The sequence below is a fragment of the Sinocyclocheilus grahami genome, unplaced genomic scaffold, assembly GCF_001515645.1.
Source record: "Sinocyclocheilus grahami isolate Dianchi unplaced genomic scaffold, SAMN03320097.WGS_v1.1 scaffold77.1, whole genome shotgun sequence".
Lineage (NCBI taxonomy): Eukaryota > Metazoa > Chordata > Actinopteri > Cypriniformes > Cyprinidae > Sinocyclocheilus > Sinocyclocheilus grahami.
In genome coordinates, this window is record NW_015505256.1 from 753,431 (window position 1) to 769,538 (window position 16,108).

General features: G+C 41.2%; 1 long non-coding RNA gene across 1 annotated transcript in view; it reads left to right on the forward strand.

Annotated features, from left to right (window-relative positions):
- The first annotated feature begins 1,393 nt into the window (after positions 1–1,393).
- The window catches only part of LOC107586064 (uncharacterized), a 98,041-nt gene continuing 83,326 nt past the window's right edge, over positions 1,394–16,108 (forward strand). The window contains exon 1 of the long non-coding RNA XR_001609314.1: positions 1,394–1,973. This is a non-coding gene — a long non-coding RNA (uncharacterized lncRNA). The remainder of the gene's footprint in view (positions 1,974–16,108) is intronic.

Genomic DNA, 16,108 nt, shown 5'->3' on the forward strand with positions numbered 1-16,108 from the left:
TCAGCAGCCATATTCCAATATTCATTGTCATATGATTTTGAAAATGTTGAAATCAGAAATGTTGATTTAGTGCTCACAAAACATTTCCTATTAGTCAAAATGATTTGAACGTAAAGCTCAAAAGAAGAGCATTTATTTGAAATTGATATATTTAGTTACATTCTAAATGTCTTTGCTGAATAGTGCTGAATAACCCAGTTTTTAAAATGCAGTTTTAAAATGCAAATTAATAAACTTTTTGTTATACATATATGCTTAAATCTGAAGTATATTTTTGTCAAAACAATGACTGTTTTGAGACAGGTTTCCCGATCACTTACCCCTACCATTGCTTGATGAAATAGATGGTCCCACTCCCCAAAACCATATATTTTGCTTTATTAGGCTGTTTGGAATGTTGAAATGAACAACAGTGTTTTGATAGTGAGAGTCAGTCAGTGTATACACTCTCCTGGGAAATCAACCTACATATTAAGCTGACTCTATTTATCATCAAAAAATTACATCTTTAATGCAAACACTAGTAAAACCATGCAGCTAATCATAAATATAAGCTACCCACACCTCAAAATGTCAGTGTCTGCAGAATTGTTCATTAAAAGTAGTTCCAAACAACTTAGTAGGCCAAATATGTCATCTCTGTTTATTTGTGTGTGTTTGTGTGTGTGTCCCGGTTAGGCCCAGATACAGCAAGACTCTTCCGCTTCATACCATTGTTCAGGCCAATCCTCTTTTTGTTTTTTATTAGTTCTGCCACTGCCTCTCATTCACTAACTCCCCGGAGGCTTTTCTCCCTGCATATATGTGTCGAGGCGATAAGGGAATTGGCAATTTTGTTTATGCCGCTAATTATATGATTCCACGGTTGCTGTTCGATGCATATTGTCCTTGCTTCCTGGTAGTGCTCTGATCTGCTTGCTTCATCTGCTTCTATTTTCATCTACCTCCTCAATCACTCTTGACAGTTGGCCAACACTGAATGGTGACCCTTCCGCCGGTAACGGTACAGTTTTCTCCTTGGAGGGGTGGATGGTGTGCTTGCTCAGGAGACAGGAACAGCTGTGAAGAGCATGCTTTCCCTTCATTATCATTCATTCATTCATTTTTTTTACGTTATTTGCACGTTCTCCTTCGCATATGGAGCCGCGTGTTATTCCTGCTTAAGGAAATTAGGAAGCAATCCTTTATCTTTGACATAACTCCGAACACAAATGCAGTAATTGTCAGACTCTCATGCAGCGACAGAGTGTGAAAGAGGGAGGGAGAGATGGATAGATGGAGGGGGTGGAAAGAACTGTGAGAGGGAGGGCAAGCGTGTGTGTGCATATGTGCAAGCGTGTGAGAGAGCGAGAGAGAGAGAGAAAGAGAGCGAGTGCTATGTTCAATACGCAGAGCATCTAGACATTGTGCCGGGTGGGAGAAAAGACAATTAAATCCACAATCCAGAAAAAAAAAATAACTGACTCACGGATTAAACACTATAGGTTTGTGCTCCTTTCCAGTCTCGATGTGGAGTGCGGATTGTGCGTGCAAGTCTGAAAGTTATCTAGGATGTGAGCTCTTGTGGAGGGTGAGCTAAGGGATTCTTCGAGGTTTGGAGCGCAGCTGCTGCCTTCAGCCACTGACGGAAGGACCTTGCGCACGAGGAGGAGAGCTGCCTCCGTTTCTCTCTCTCTTTCTCTCTTTTTCCTTTCTCAGTCTCACAGAGACAGGCAGCATCCCTCAGCCCTGGTATTGAAAACAGAAGACGTTCAAGGCGAGAAAAAAGAATAACGGAGAAGAAAAGAACAGGATTATAAAAGCAGGGAGTAATCAAGGGAAATCTGAAGCAAGGACAAAAAGAGTTGAAAATAGATTTGCATCTCAGGCTCTTGTGTTTGTTGTTTTGCGGGGCTAAACTGAAGAGATTTGGGTCGTGCGTTGCTTTGCTTCAGCCAGCCTGTGGAGTATAGGATCACAAATAGCATTTTAAGGTAAGATGTTAGTCAAGTCCGATGTCTTGCATGTGCGACCAAGTGCAATTTAGGTTTGACAGAGCTGATCAGTCTACTGCAGCAACTGCTGAAAAGGAAAATGGGGGGGGATGTAAGTCAGAGTTGTTTTTGTGAACTATTTACATAAATTGTTCTGTTTAATTAAAGTTGAAGGCTTCTGGAATGGATTGCCTTTTAATCAGTGCTTAGGTCTGGCGCTAAAACCGTGATTTATTCCTTCGCACCTTGGTGGATATCACTGGGATGTTGGGGGACAAAGGGGATAATTACAGTGCGAGACGCTCCTCATTTTGACAGGATCTCCCATTTGTCGGAAATAGAGGTGAGGGGTTGGGAGGAGGGGGTTAAAACCAGCTATATGTCATTTTGAGGGGAAATATTTAAATCTACACCTTAAGATGCTCTCGCAACTTTCAGAGTTGGCGGCTGACCGATTGTTGTCAGTTTTTTCTTTTCCTTGCGCGCAACGTAATTACTTTTCCTGTCACTTCTCCCATGAGTTCAGCCGCGGCACCTTCGCATGAAGCAATTTAGTGGCCGTCTTGTGACCACGTTTGAGAAAGGAGGGGTGTGAAAATGCAAACAGAGATTGAAGGCATGATGGGAGGGGGTTTGACAGCCTCATATCTGTTCTGCTGCTTCACGCAACTGAGGCCAGATGGAGAGGGGACAGAATATTATTTTTTTTATTATTATTTATTTATTTCCAGACTGAAGGACAGCCGTTTGGGTTTGGGCGTGAATGCCCCACAGCTCCGTTGAGGAGCGTGTGAGCACTCCCCTGACGGTAGTGAACAAGTGGCCCCCTCCTTTGTAGGAGGGACTGAAATATTCATGATTGCATGCACATCCTGTCTGCCCTGAAATATTTAAAATAATTGAATGATAAATAACCCTGACTGTTGAAACTGGCCCCTCTGTTATCCTGTCCATAGTGATGATTCTCTCCACTCGTGTTACCGGTACGCCCATGACTTAGTCTGCAGATAGAAACCGATTTGGCGGTCTGTAAAATGTGAGGAGTTTTCCGAGGAATGATCTGAATCTGACAGAACAATTCTCATTATCTGTCCGTGTGAATGTTGGAGGAGAGAAAGACAGAGATTTTCTCTGTCCGAATGCTTTGGAAATGTGATGAATGATCTGTCTTGTCAGTAATACATGGCTGAATTCAACCGGATTGAGAGAGAAAAAGAAAAGCAGACGGGTGGAGAAAGAAAGCGAGAGTGTGATGATGATGTCTGTGTGTTCTGTCTTTGATGTTTTATTGAGCGCTAACTGGGCAGAGTCGGGCAGTCCTTGGGTCTACTGGTTTATGTTTGAAGAGGGAGCTCTGAATTTGAGACTGCTGCTGCTTGATTTGCGGTTGCATTTCTTGTACACTCTCAATCATTGACGTGTAGAGTCTAAATTGGAATGTATAAAATCAGATTTTCCATATATATATAGATTTTTCCAAGTTGTCATTCAAACAATCCTTAAATGTGATTTTTCAAAACATACAGTGCAATGAATATATAAATGGTGTAATTGCTATGCGACAGCAGTAACGTAGTCTGCCTGCCTGCTGTTATGAAACAGGCCTTCGAGGGTCTTGGATGGAAATGAGAATGCACTGGCAGATGTAGTCACAGAAAAAGCCTTTCGCTGCATTGCCAGGATCACTTGTTCCCAGTCTAGCCAGATGCATCAACACACGTGATATCTGAGGAGGTTTGCCACTGCGTGAAGCTGAAGCTCAGCCATGCCTGAAGGTGCTCTCATGTCCATCTCGATAACTTTGTATAAATGTGTTGTTTGATGGTGGAAATGATGGGGTCATGGGATAACAGATGTCCTGTGAACCTGAAAGTGGGAGGCAAGGTGACTGTGATGCACTTTGAACACACAAAGATGCTTTGATCATGTACTTGATTGATTTTCTTTCAAATATAATTTAAAGTCAAAGATGTGTCACTTCGCTTTGGAATTACATGGACTAATGAAAAGGTATTTCTTTTCAGTGCACTCATAAACAAGCTTTGACGCTGACTACCATTAAAAACATAATATCTCAGTTGCACTCCTGCGAGACCAGAACAACTTGATTTATGCAGCTAAATGCAGGTAAAAAAAATCAGCTACTGCAAATCCAGCCTAAGGTGGTTTTCTGGTCTTATCCAGTTTAAGCTGGTTTAAATGGAGTTTAACTTGGCCATGCCAAGCTGGTATTAGCTGGTTTAGCCAGTAAGACTGGCTGTCAAATTCTCAAAACCCTGTAAAACCATCAAAACATACAATCTTAGTCTGGCTTAATCTAATTTTGGCAGGGTGGACAACACATTGAGAGTGTGCATTCATGTTATGCATGTGTACTGTGCAATAGTATGTTATTTTCAGGGTAAAAACGTTAGATCAAAGTTTCTGTTATTCAGACAAAGGTTCATAAATATGACTTTATTTTTACAATACAGTTTGGCAGATGTTTTTTATTTAGGGCAACTTGCAGTATAATGCATGTCAGTTTTATTTATTCCCTAGAAATCAAACTTGTGACCTTGACCTCTACCAATTAAACCAAAAGATACTCCAATTATAATAGCTAGAGTCAGAAAGAGACACCACTAAAGTGGCCTTTGTGGCAACACTGAAAATGGATGTTTGTGTTGTTACGTTCATTCCTGTAGCACAAAATAGTAGAGCATAGCGTTAACAACTCCAAGGTCATGGGTTTGATTCCCAGGGAATGGATGAAATGATACCTTAACAGTTTAGGATAAAAGCATCGGCATGGTTGTGAATGTAAATATTACGAATTGCATTCTGATATATTTCAGAATGCAAAACTGTATGGTAGAGTTTGCATAGCTAGAATCATTTTGTTTTTGCACACCACTAAAGTGGCAACAATGAAAATGGATGTTTGTGTTGTTACGTTCATTCCTGTAGCACAAAACAGTAGAGCATGGCATTAACAACTCCAAGGTCATGGGTTCAATTCCCAATGGATGAAATGATACCTTAACAGTTTAGGATAAAAGAATCGGCATAATTGTGAATGTAAGTATTACGAATTGCATTCTGATATATTTCAGAATGCAAAAGTGCATGGTAGAGTTTGTGTAGCTATAAGCATTTGTTTTTGCATTTTCTAAGTGTTGTTTTGGGGTGAAGTTCATTACTTTGTACTTGAAACTGATGTATTGCCTTTGCCATGCAGTTTGTAAAAAAAGCCCAGTTTCCACAGGATGGGGCAACAAAAACATGTGAGTTACGTCAAAGGGGTACCAAAGAGGTTAAAAATACAATCATTCAGTAGTACAAGAGCTCTTGCTACCTGAAAGAGATGATTCAGCCTTTGACTGTCACTATATTTACAGCGAGTCCATTAAGAAATGAAGAAAAAAAATCAATGCTCATTGTTCTGACAACATTTGTTTTCCATATTTTGGAGACTGTGACCTTTAGTGGAGTGACTCTTACCTTCTCACAAGCGAGCTTAGATGACTCTGTCACAGGGCTTCAGATCATTAGTGCACATCAGGGTGATGTTATGTTGGCATGGTCACCACAAAAACAGTCATGCCTCCTCATTGCCGCCAGTCTAAATAACAAATAAGAAAAATAAGCTCTAAATTGGGCACTGGCCCCATCTGCCATCTTTTAGTTGCTTGTTGATTTGATCCCTAAGGCAAGTGTCGACCACTGAATGACCGGAGAGATGTATTGCACGTAGACTAATTTTAGCAGGGATCTGGCACTGATGCTCCTCTTTTGATTGTTACATTTACAGCCCTCTGTTTTCTGTCAACATAAACATATTTATCAGTGTATTCATATAACACATCTGGATGGTATATACAGACAGATGGTAGCACTAATCCTCAAGGGTCCCTGAAGTCTGGTGGAAAACAAGCTGGCACTATGCACAGGACGTTAGTTAAGTTCTGCCAGATTTTGCAAACAAAGCATTTCAAAATAACATTAGATGATCCTCTTGATCAGGATTTTCATACTGGTTAAACAGTGGTGGAGCTTAATTCAATCTGTTAATTTCAGTACCTTTAACATTAGAGGTTCTGAACTAGTGGGTGGCAGGTCATAGATAATTAATATATGATTGCCACAGAGATGGGGACAGAAAATATTGTAAATGGAAAAAATATAAATCTTAATTTAATGTATTAATTAGAGATGCAATTATGTATATATATATATATATATATATATATATATATATATATATATATATATATATATATATATATATATATATATATATAATGTATTAAATGGTAATGAAATTTGTTTATGCATTAAACATTTTCAAATATTGGTAAAAATATTAATTCTGTCACAAACGCTTCATTTCAGGGGGCACTACCTAACTTGCTTGAACCGTATTCACAAATGCATTTTTATAAGGATCTGTCACCTAACAGTGTTTGTTTTTGATTTTCTCCTCTTTAGTGCATTGTGGTAAAAACTGTTTATATATATTTCTGTCTTTTTAGCAAGGTTTGTACAGCACAGTTGTTAACTACTGTTGTTTTTATTGTGTTTTATAAATACATTTTGATTGATTGATTGATTATTTTTTCTTTTGAATGGGTATGCATAGTTTTTGGAGGTGCAGTTTGTTCACATCCAGGGCTGGACTGGGACAAAAAATCGGCCCAGGCATTTTTTGGTCCAGGCGCCTCACCACCATATACAGTATATATGGTGATATATATATATATATAATATTACAGCTTTTGCTGTATTTTGGATCAAATAAATGCAGGCTTGGTGAGCAGAAGAGACTTCTTTAAAAAGTATAAAAAATATTACTGTTCAAAAACTTTTGACTGGTATGTATGTATCACACTCATATCACGTATAGTTGTTTTGGATAAGAATAAAACGTCAGGTCCGACAATGTTGTGTCTTTTTAATTTAAATCTAGATTTATTTGCATTGGCCCATGGAAACATCTATGAACACACTTGACTTGACTTGGCCAAAAAAGCGCGGAGGACAAATTTACGTTTTATTAAATAGTGTTTATGTATCAGAGATGTTCACAAGTCTTTAACTAAGGAGTCCGAGTCATGTCTGAAGTCTTTATCGCTGGAGTCTGAGTCAAGTCTCCAGTCTTAGGTCACGAGTCCGAGTCGAGTCTCAAGTCATTTAATGGCTCGCTAAAAAAATCTCATTTAGAATCATCATGTATTGAAATCTTTCTTATTTACGAAGCTGATTTATAGGCTATAGACAAAATATTCTATGATCTGCTTTATAAAAAAAAATAAAAATAAATAGGTGTTAAGATTATTGTACATCCAGCCTGTTATTTATAGGCTATGTTTTAATCCATTACCATGTTCAAAACAGTTTTTCTGTAATTAAATTCTATATTAAGAGTCCGATGTACCACACAAGGAAATTTGTGACACAGATATTACTAGACCATACAAATAAAGTATCTCTTTATTTCCGAACAAGGTCCGAACATGTATTGCATTTTTACATTTAGATGCATGCGAGGCCATGTGACAGAAAAAATACTGTTTCTGTTCAGGGTTTTCCTCCAGAAATCTATACTATTTTAATATTTTAGCCTACTTAAAAGCATTATCTAAAAACAATGTAGCTACAATAATCAAAACGTTCTCATCTTGAGCAGAAAATAAAGATAACTAACAATTTCAAAGTTCAAGTCCTATCCTAGCCATCTAACAACAATTTCCCCAATTATAATGACATGATTATTTTTGTGCAATGTTCTTAGCCTACAGATTAATAATGCTAAATGTAGATCAGAAACGTCTTGTCACATCTGGTTTGAACAGTCAGTGTCATAGGTTATAAATAGATAATATGAAAAATAACTATATTTGCAGCATTGTTGTTCCCTTTCATGGGAACTTCGAACTGCGTCCTCTAGGGGTCGCTATGGGGAACGCCTCGTCGTGACTCGTATCTGAAGCATACATTGAAAAAACACCAACTCGTTGGCCGGCGACAGCCATGACGTCACTACCGGTGCGACTACAGTATAAATCGGTGCCGGGAGCTACACATCGTTCTCTTCTTCGTCTTCATTGACTGTTCTGTTTGAAGCGTGCATTTTCAAGGAAAAAGTAAATTACCATGTTCAAAACAGTTTTTCTGTAATTAAATTCTATATTAAGAGTCCGATGTACCACACAAGGAAATTTGTGACACAGATATTACTAGACCATACAAATAAAGTATCTCTTTATTTCCGAACAAGGTCCGAACATGTATTGCATTTTTACATTTAGATGCATGCGAGGCCATGTGACAGAAAAAATACTGTTTCTGTTCAGGGTTTTCCTCCAGAAATCTTTACTATTTTAATATTTTAGCCTACTTAAAAGCATTATCTAAAAACAATGTAGCTACAATAATCAAAACGTTCTCATCTTGAGCAGAAAATAAAGATAACTAACAATTTCAAAGTTCAAGTCCTATCCTAGCCATCTAACAACAATTTCCCCAATTATAATGACATGATTATTTTTGTGCAATGTTCTTAGCCTACAGATTAATAATGCTAAATGTAGATCAGAAACGTCTTGTCACATCTGGTTTGAACAGTCAGTGTCATAGGTTATAAATAGATAATATGAAAAATAACTATATTTGCAGCATTGTTGTTCCCTTTCATGGGAACTTCGAACTGCGTCCTCTAGGGGTCGCTATGGGGAACGCCTCGTCGTGACTCGTATCTGAAGCATACATTGAAAAAACACCAACTCGTTGGCCGGCGACAGCCATGACGTCACTACCGGTGCGACTACAGTATAAATCGGTGCCGGGAGCTACACATCGTTCTCTTCTTCGTCTTCATTGACTGTTCTGTTTGAAGCGTGCATTTTCAAGGAAAAAGTAAGAGCTATCTATTAATATTATGGCGAGCACTAGTAGAGCATTTTGGCAAGGCATACGCAGCAGCAGGTCAGGCTGTTGCTTCACTGCACACGATGGCGGTGCTCCAAGCATACCAGGCTGATCTGCTGAAAGACCTGGATAAAGGCGAGGGCCTTTCTTCTGATGAGATGGCTGAGTTACGCCGCACCACGGATCTTGCTCTTCGTGCTACTAAGCAGGCTGCCTCTGCCATGGGCAGATCTATGGCAGCGATGGTAGTAACGGAGAGGCAGCTGTGGGTAAACCTGGCAGACATCGGGAAGAAAGAAAGGGGTTTTCTTCTCGATGCCCCGGTTTCGCCCTCTGAACTTTGTGGTACATCCGTTGAGACGGTCGTCGAAAAGTTCAGGGAGGCAAAGGCGCGCTCAGCGGCCTTCAAAACCTTCATCCCACGAAGGTCCAGGTCTGAGCCCGAACAACCCAGGGGTCCTGGCCCGTCTCGATTTGAGGATCAGAGACGAGCACAGAAGGCTAGTGTCGCGACTCGCGCTCCTCCTCCGCCTGCGGGTAGGGGTAGGAAGTATCGTGGGTCGAAGGGAGGTAGGCAAGACCTGAGGGATGTGATCCAGACAAGGCGTCAGAGCTTTCGTCCGGATCAGAGTAATACTTAGGTATCCACTCTTTCCCTCAGGGGGTGTAACATCTACCCCTTTCTTCCCCTTCCTAATTCCCCTGTAACCACCATATCGCCACCTGACCGAGGTCAGGTGGAAGCTTCCTGCATAACAGTCTCCTTCTGGACCTATGATGTTTTGGTTGGTTCTATGGTTATCATAGTAACCACCTTACTGAAGGTCCGGTCTAGAGGCTTTTCCGGACAGAGCTCCAACGCGGGAGCCGTGGTGGGTGAGTACGATCCATGTCTAAATATATGTATATAAATATATGTATGTGCTATGGAACTGGTGGTTGTGTGTACCCTTCTGCTAGTTTCTTTGCAGTGTTTCCCGTGCTGGGGTCAGAAACCGGGTGCTCGACTTGCAGTGTTTATTTCACTCGTCGAGATATGTCCAGAAGGTAAGTAAGGTTTCATACTTCCTGGATCATGCGGCTATAACACAGGCTTCTGCGGGAGTTTTGTGATTATCAGGCCCCCGGTGTCACTGCAGAAAATTTCCTGGACGTCCGGGCTGGGGTTTACGCTTTCATGCTACCCTGACTGGTCTACCGTATCCGGGTCGCCCTGAGGGGTTTTTCCCGATCACCAGGATATCCCCTTGAGGCATCACCCCCCTCACCATCGAGGGTTATTGTGAGTATGATGTTTCTTTCGAGCGTTAATCCTCTCTGAGGAGTTAGATTCCTCGCTCCATGGGCTGTCCTCGTGGTAGTATTGAGACAATGCTCCCCTTTTATCAAAGGGTTACCTGAATGAGAGTTTGGCTAGACTGCAGTATGCTTACCCCTCTGATTTTCAATCATGCTGCAGGTCGAGCTCCCTCTCGTTGAGAGCTGGGTTTGTGCTCCCTCAGCCAAGGTAAACTACTGCTAGCGTTCCTGCATTGGAACATGCTGTAGGCCGAGCCCCCTTCTCGACTGAGAACTAGGTGTGTTGCCCCCACAGCTAAGTAAACTATTGCTAGCTGTTCCAGTTTGGAACATGCTGCAGGTCGAGCCCCGTCTCGGTTTGAGAACTGAGTGTGTTGCTCCCTCAGCTGAATAACTGCTAGCTGTTCCACCATGGGAACATGCTGTAGGTTGAGCTCCCTCTCCATTGAGAGCTGGATGTTCTCCCCCAGCTACAGATTTACTGCTAGCCACTCCAGCATTATAGCCGTAGATATAGCGTCTGGGGATACGCTATTTTTATCTATAGGCTGCCTTTTCAGGGTGCCACGAGAACCCCTAGAACGGTATACAAGTGTAGTGCACGTTATGCTTTGCCCACTTTTCTAAAATCCACATAAGTGGTAAGTGTGCACGTTATGCTTTGCCCACTTTTCTAAAATCCACATAAGTGGTAAGTGTGCACGTTATGCTTTGCCCACTTTTCTAAAATCCACATAAGTGGTAAGTGTGCACGTTATGCTTTGCCCACTTTTCTAAAAATCCTGTATGGTAAGAGCTACGCGCAAGACTTCGTGCTCTTTTTGAGTGGTTTAAAACCCCGGTTCTGCCTTGGGCACCACTCCCCCTATGTATCCTCTGGATACCTACTTAACAGGGTATTGCTACTAAGGATCTGTTGAGACAGTTCCTTCACCACAAGACAAACGTGCGGTAGCCCCTGTGTGACAGACCAAGACTAGTATGATTCTAGGCTCTTGGTCGTATTCCCTTAAAGGAATCTGTTTCTGATTCCAAGCCTTGAGCTCTACCCCGGGCCCAGGAGTCTGGCCCTAACAGGTAAGTAGTTTGGGGTATGTAGCCTAGGCCTTTGGCCGTAGGGAATAACGTCACTGACAGCCGTCTAAACGTCCCAGGGGCAACTCCCATAGCAATATGGTAGAGTTGGTTCTTAGTGCTCGCCATGGTTCTGGCTTGCACTCCCCTCAGCATGGTGGCGTGGGTATACCGTTCCCCATAGCGACCCCTAGAGGACGCAGTGTCTCGTTCCCTACTCAGGGAACCATGGTTACATAAGTAACCCGAGACGTTTCTCTTGTCGTTAAAATAACTGCAAACACAGCTCTTGAACTTGGTGCCGGCACGCGTCCGGAGAGAGAGAGAGAAAGTGCACGGAGCTGAAAGGGCTTGAATAAAGCGCGTTTGGCTTTTGATAAAAAAACTAGAGGATATAGCGCTGAAAGATATTTATCATTAACGACCCTGAGCGCTTCTTACGTGATCCGCTCTGCTGTTTTTACACGCCGTTCACTTAAAATGGTGCCGTGTTACGGCTCGCGGTCCGGATGGATGCCGGGTGGCGGATGCGGTCCGCCTTTTGAATATCAGTTATTTAAGGATAGACTTGAATTCCTTTTAAAATTTCCACGAGTCTGAAGTCTATAAAAATGCGACTGGAGTCCGAGTCACTTAACTCGAGTGCCCATCTCTGTTATTTATTCTACACTCATGGCATGCACACACATTTGGATATGTTAGATGCCTGCCTCCGTTGCGAGTCCCTATCAAGCACTTTACAGATTCAACTACTCTCCTCTCCTCCTCCTGCCTGGCTCTTTGGCCCGCATCACTCACCGCAGAGCAAGCCTGTTCTTGATAAATCTGTTGTGAAAACGTGGGAAATGCCGACGAGGAAGAAGTTGGGGTGAATCTTTATATAGGCGGAGGAAAATACTTAATCGCTCTGTGTATAGCGCATTGTGATTGGATGGTTTACGCTGTCAATACAGGAGACAAACCAATGTGCCACTGGCTGCTCGCTGTCCGTGCGTGATGGTCCTTAGCAAAAAAAAACAAAAAACTTCTGTCAGCCCCTTAGGTGCGTCGGCCCACCGGGAAAATGCCCGGTATGCCCGATTACCAATCCAGCCCTTTCTACATCCATTTAGAATGGTTCGATTTTATATCCTGGTGTTTCAGAAGGGTGGAAAACAAAAACTCTTATTTTAAACTGGGGAGTGAGCTTTGGGGAGTAACCTTTGAAACGTTGCATATGTTTTGATTTTCCATTTCATGACCCATTTAATACATTGTAATATTTTATTTTAAGGGTGTTACTTCTCTACATTAAACAATTTTGCTATGGTGTTGGGTCTCCTCTTGATGTCTAAGCTAAAATTTGGCCTGAAGCAAACCATTAAGAACTGCCATTTGAAATCACACAGATGCACTGTGATGTATTTGTTTCTTAATGAGAAACCTCTCATGGATAAATTGTGCACTTCACTTCTCTTTCTTTTCCACATTTCTCAGTGTTAGACCTGTATTGCCTCATGCTGTATAATGAAGACCTTAAGAAGTCAAAGAGTCTCAATTAAATGACACAGACAGAGTCTGCCAAGTCTTCCAGGGTCTGTTCCAAACTGAAACATGTTGCCCGTAGCAATGCTAACTTAAGAGGACATCTTCCATCCTGTTTCAGCCCCAGCCCTGTGATGTGCGGGGTGCTTGGGGGAACGGATGGTGTGGTATGACAGGGCTTGATGGTTGTTGTTTGGCTTTTGATAAAAAAACTAGAGGATATAGCGCTGAAAGATATTTATCATTAACGACCCTGAGCGCTTCTTACGTGATCCGCTCTGCTGTTTTTACACGCCGTTCACTTAAAATGGTGCCGTGTTACGGCTCGCGGTCCGGATGGATGCCGGGCGGCGGATGCGGTCCGCCTTTTGAATATCAGTTATTTAAGGATAGACTTGAATTCCTTTTAAAATTTCCACGAGTCTGAAGTCTATAAAAATGCGACTGGAGTCCGAGTCACTTAACTCGAGTGCCCATCTCTGTTATTTATTCTACACTCATGGCATGCACACACATTTGGATATGTTAGATGCCTGCCTCCGTTGCGAGTCCCTATCAAGCACTTTACAGATTCAACTACTCTCCTCTCCTCCTCCTGCCTGGCTCTTTGGCCCGCATCACTCACCGCAGAGCAAGCCTGTTCTTGATAAATCTGTTGTGAAAACGTGGGAAATGCCGACGAGGAAGAAGTTGGGGTGAATCTTTATATAGGCGGAGGAAAATACTTAATCGCTCTGTGTATAGCGCATTGTGATTGGATGGTTTACGCTGTCAATACAGGAGACAAACCAATGTGCCACTGGCTGCTCGCTGTCCGTGCGTGATGGTCCTTAGCAAAAAAAAACAAAAAACTTCTGTCAGCCCCTTAGGTGCGTCGGCCCACCGGGAAAATGCCCGGTATGCCCGATTACCAATCCAGCCCTTTCTACATCCATTTAGAATGGTTCGATTTTATATCCTGGTGTTTCAGAAGGGTGGAAAACAAAAACTCTTATTTTAAACTGGGGAGTGAGCTTTGGGGAGTAACCTTTGAAACGTTGCATATGTTTTGATTTTCCATTTCATGACCCATTTAATACATTGTAATATTTTATTTTAAGGGTGTTACTTCTCTACATTAAACAATTTTGCTATGGTGTTGGGTCTCCTCTTGATGTCTAAGCTAAAATTTGGCCTGAAGCAAACCATTAAGAACTGCCATTTGAAATCACACAGATGCACTGTGATGTATTTGTTTCTTAATGAGAAACCTCTCATGGATAAATTGTGCACTTCACTTCTCTTTCTTTTCCACATTTCTCAGTGTTAGACCTGTATTGCCTCATGCTGTATAATGAAGACCTTAAGAAGTCAAAGAGTCTCAATTAAATGACACAGACAGAGTCTGCCAAGTCTTCCAGGGTCTGTTCCAAACTGAAACATGTTGCCCGTAGCAATGCTAACTTAAGAGGACATCTTCCATCCTGTTTCAGCCCCAGCCCTGTGATGTGCGGGGTGCTTGGGGGAACGGATGGTGTGGTATGACAGGGCTTGATGGTTGTTACACAGCCTGAGAAGAGTGTACTGAAGGGTATAGGGCAATGTCAGCAGGTGCTCAGGGGAACGAATGGACGCCACTGGCTCTGGAGGGATGGATTAGGACCGATAGTGGCTGACAGTGACCCTGACACGCATGTCGCCTTTGCAGTCAACCTTCCATGGAGCTGGTGGACACGGGCCACCTCAAGCTAAAGTGGAGCTGAGTTTTTGAGTCTGGGTTGACATCAAGCATTAGCCAGGGTCATATGGGTGATGTGATGGAGAAGAACGGAAGAATAAGACTGCTGTAAGTGAGGAGAGAAGGGGAGAGAATCTAAGAAGGAGGTCATTCTGCCTCAGGTTCTCCTATGAAGAGAGGCTTCTCGTCTGACCTTCACCTATGGTCCTTTGCATTCAGTATCATTCTGAAGCAATGTTTCAGAGTTTCTGTACTGTGTTAGGTGACACTATTGTTATTAGGAAGAGAATAAGAAGAAATGCATGCATAGTGCAGTTCTTCCTCCACCATCTTGGAGCTCTACATCTCTTGTTATATTACAGGGAATATCAAGGAATATTACAGGTTCAATTAAGCTCAGTTTACTGCAGTTGTGGAGTAATGTTGATTGACTGACCCACACACACACACCTTAAAAAAAATCAAGTTTGAAATATGTCAGTGGGTAAAACTTTTCGAGAATTTAAAAGCATACTGTAAATGTTAAAGCTTATTTAAAAGTGCTAATTTGACTCCTCTATTAAAACATTGACCTAAGTTGTTCTCCATATTTTTTATGATTATTTTAGGGTTTAAGGCTTTGTTGTCTTGGCAGCAAAGTTGTAAATTTGGATAGATTTATACAATTTTGTGGCTCTACTATTGAAATAGTGACTATTTTAATGTTTACAGATTGATCCCATTCACTTCCATTGGGAATACTTCACTATAAACCACATTTGTTTTTTCTTTGTCCAGAAAATATATTCTAAAAAAAGATATAATAAAGATATTAAAAGATTTGTTTTCTCCAAGCAGATAATCAGAACATGTTTTGTTAATGCTATGTTGGATGGTAGGCGAGGATGCAAACAGACACGGCTGTCTACACCTTCACTGACTTGATAATTACATTTCTATCATGATTCAGAGAGAGAGAGAAAGATTCTCATGGCAGATGCACATTCATGATGTTTGTAACAAGGGCCCAAAATGCAATTAGCTGAAAATGGACCATAAAGCAGCACCCCTCCATGCTTAGATGTAATATTGGCTAATATGCCTAAACTCATCCAATTAACCAATCCATAATGATGTTGTTTGCGATACCAGATGCATTTCATTAATAGGGAAGTAATTATTGACACTAATCATTTGAAACAAATGATGGCAATTGGGACCTTGACATGGTCATTCTCCTGTTGGGCTGAAAGCATAGTACCATAGGCTTGTGGAATTGCCAAGCCGAATACCATTTTATAAAATAGAAATTCTACCAAATAATTGTAAAACAAATAGCTTGTTGACTGAAATTATATTGTAATACCTTATATTTATATATATATATATATATATAGAGAGAGAGAGAGAGAGAGAGAGAGACAGATTGTAGCTTTATTTTACATAATGTTTGTAGTAAAAAATAATGATTTAATGATTTATAGAATTAATAATACCTATTTGCTCTATGTAATTTTTACATCTTGGTTTTGACACACTTTCTGTTTAAACCAAGCTCACATTCAGTTTTATTTGTTTACTGATAATTTTGCAACTTATATGGTACTGATATATAAAAAGACAATTGCTTTTA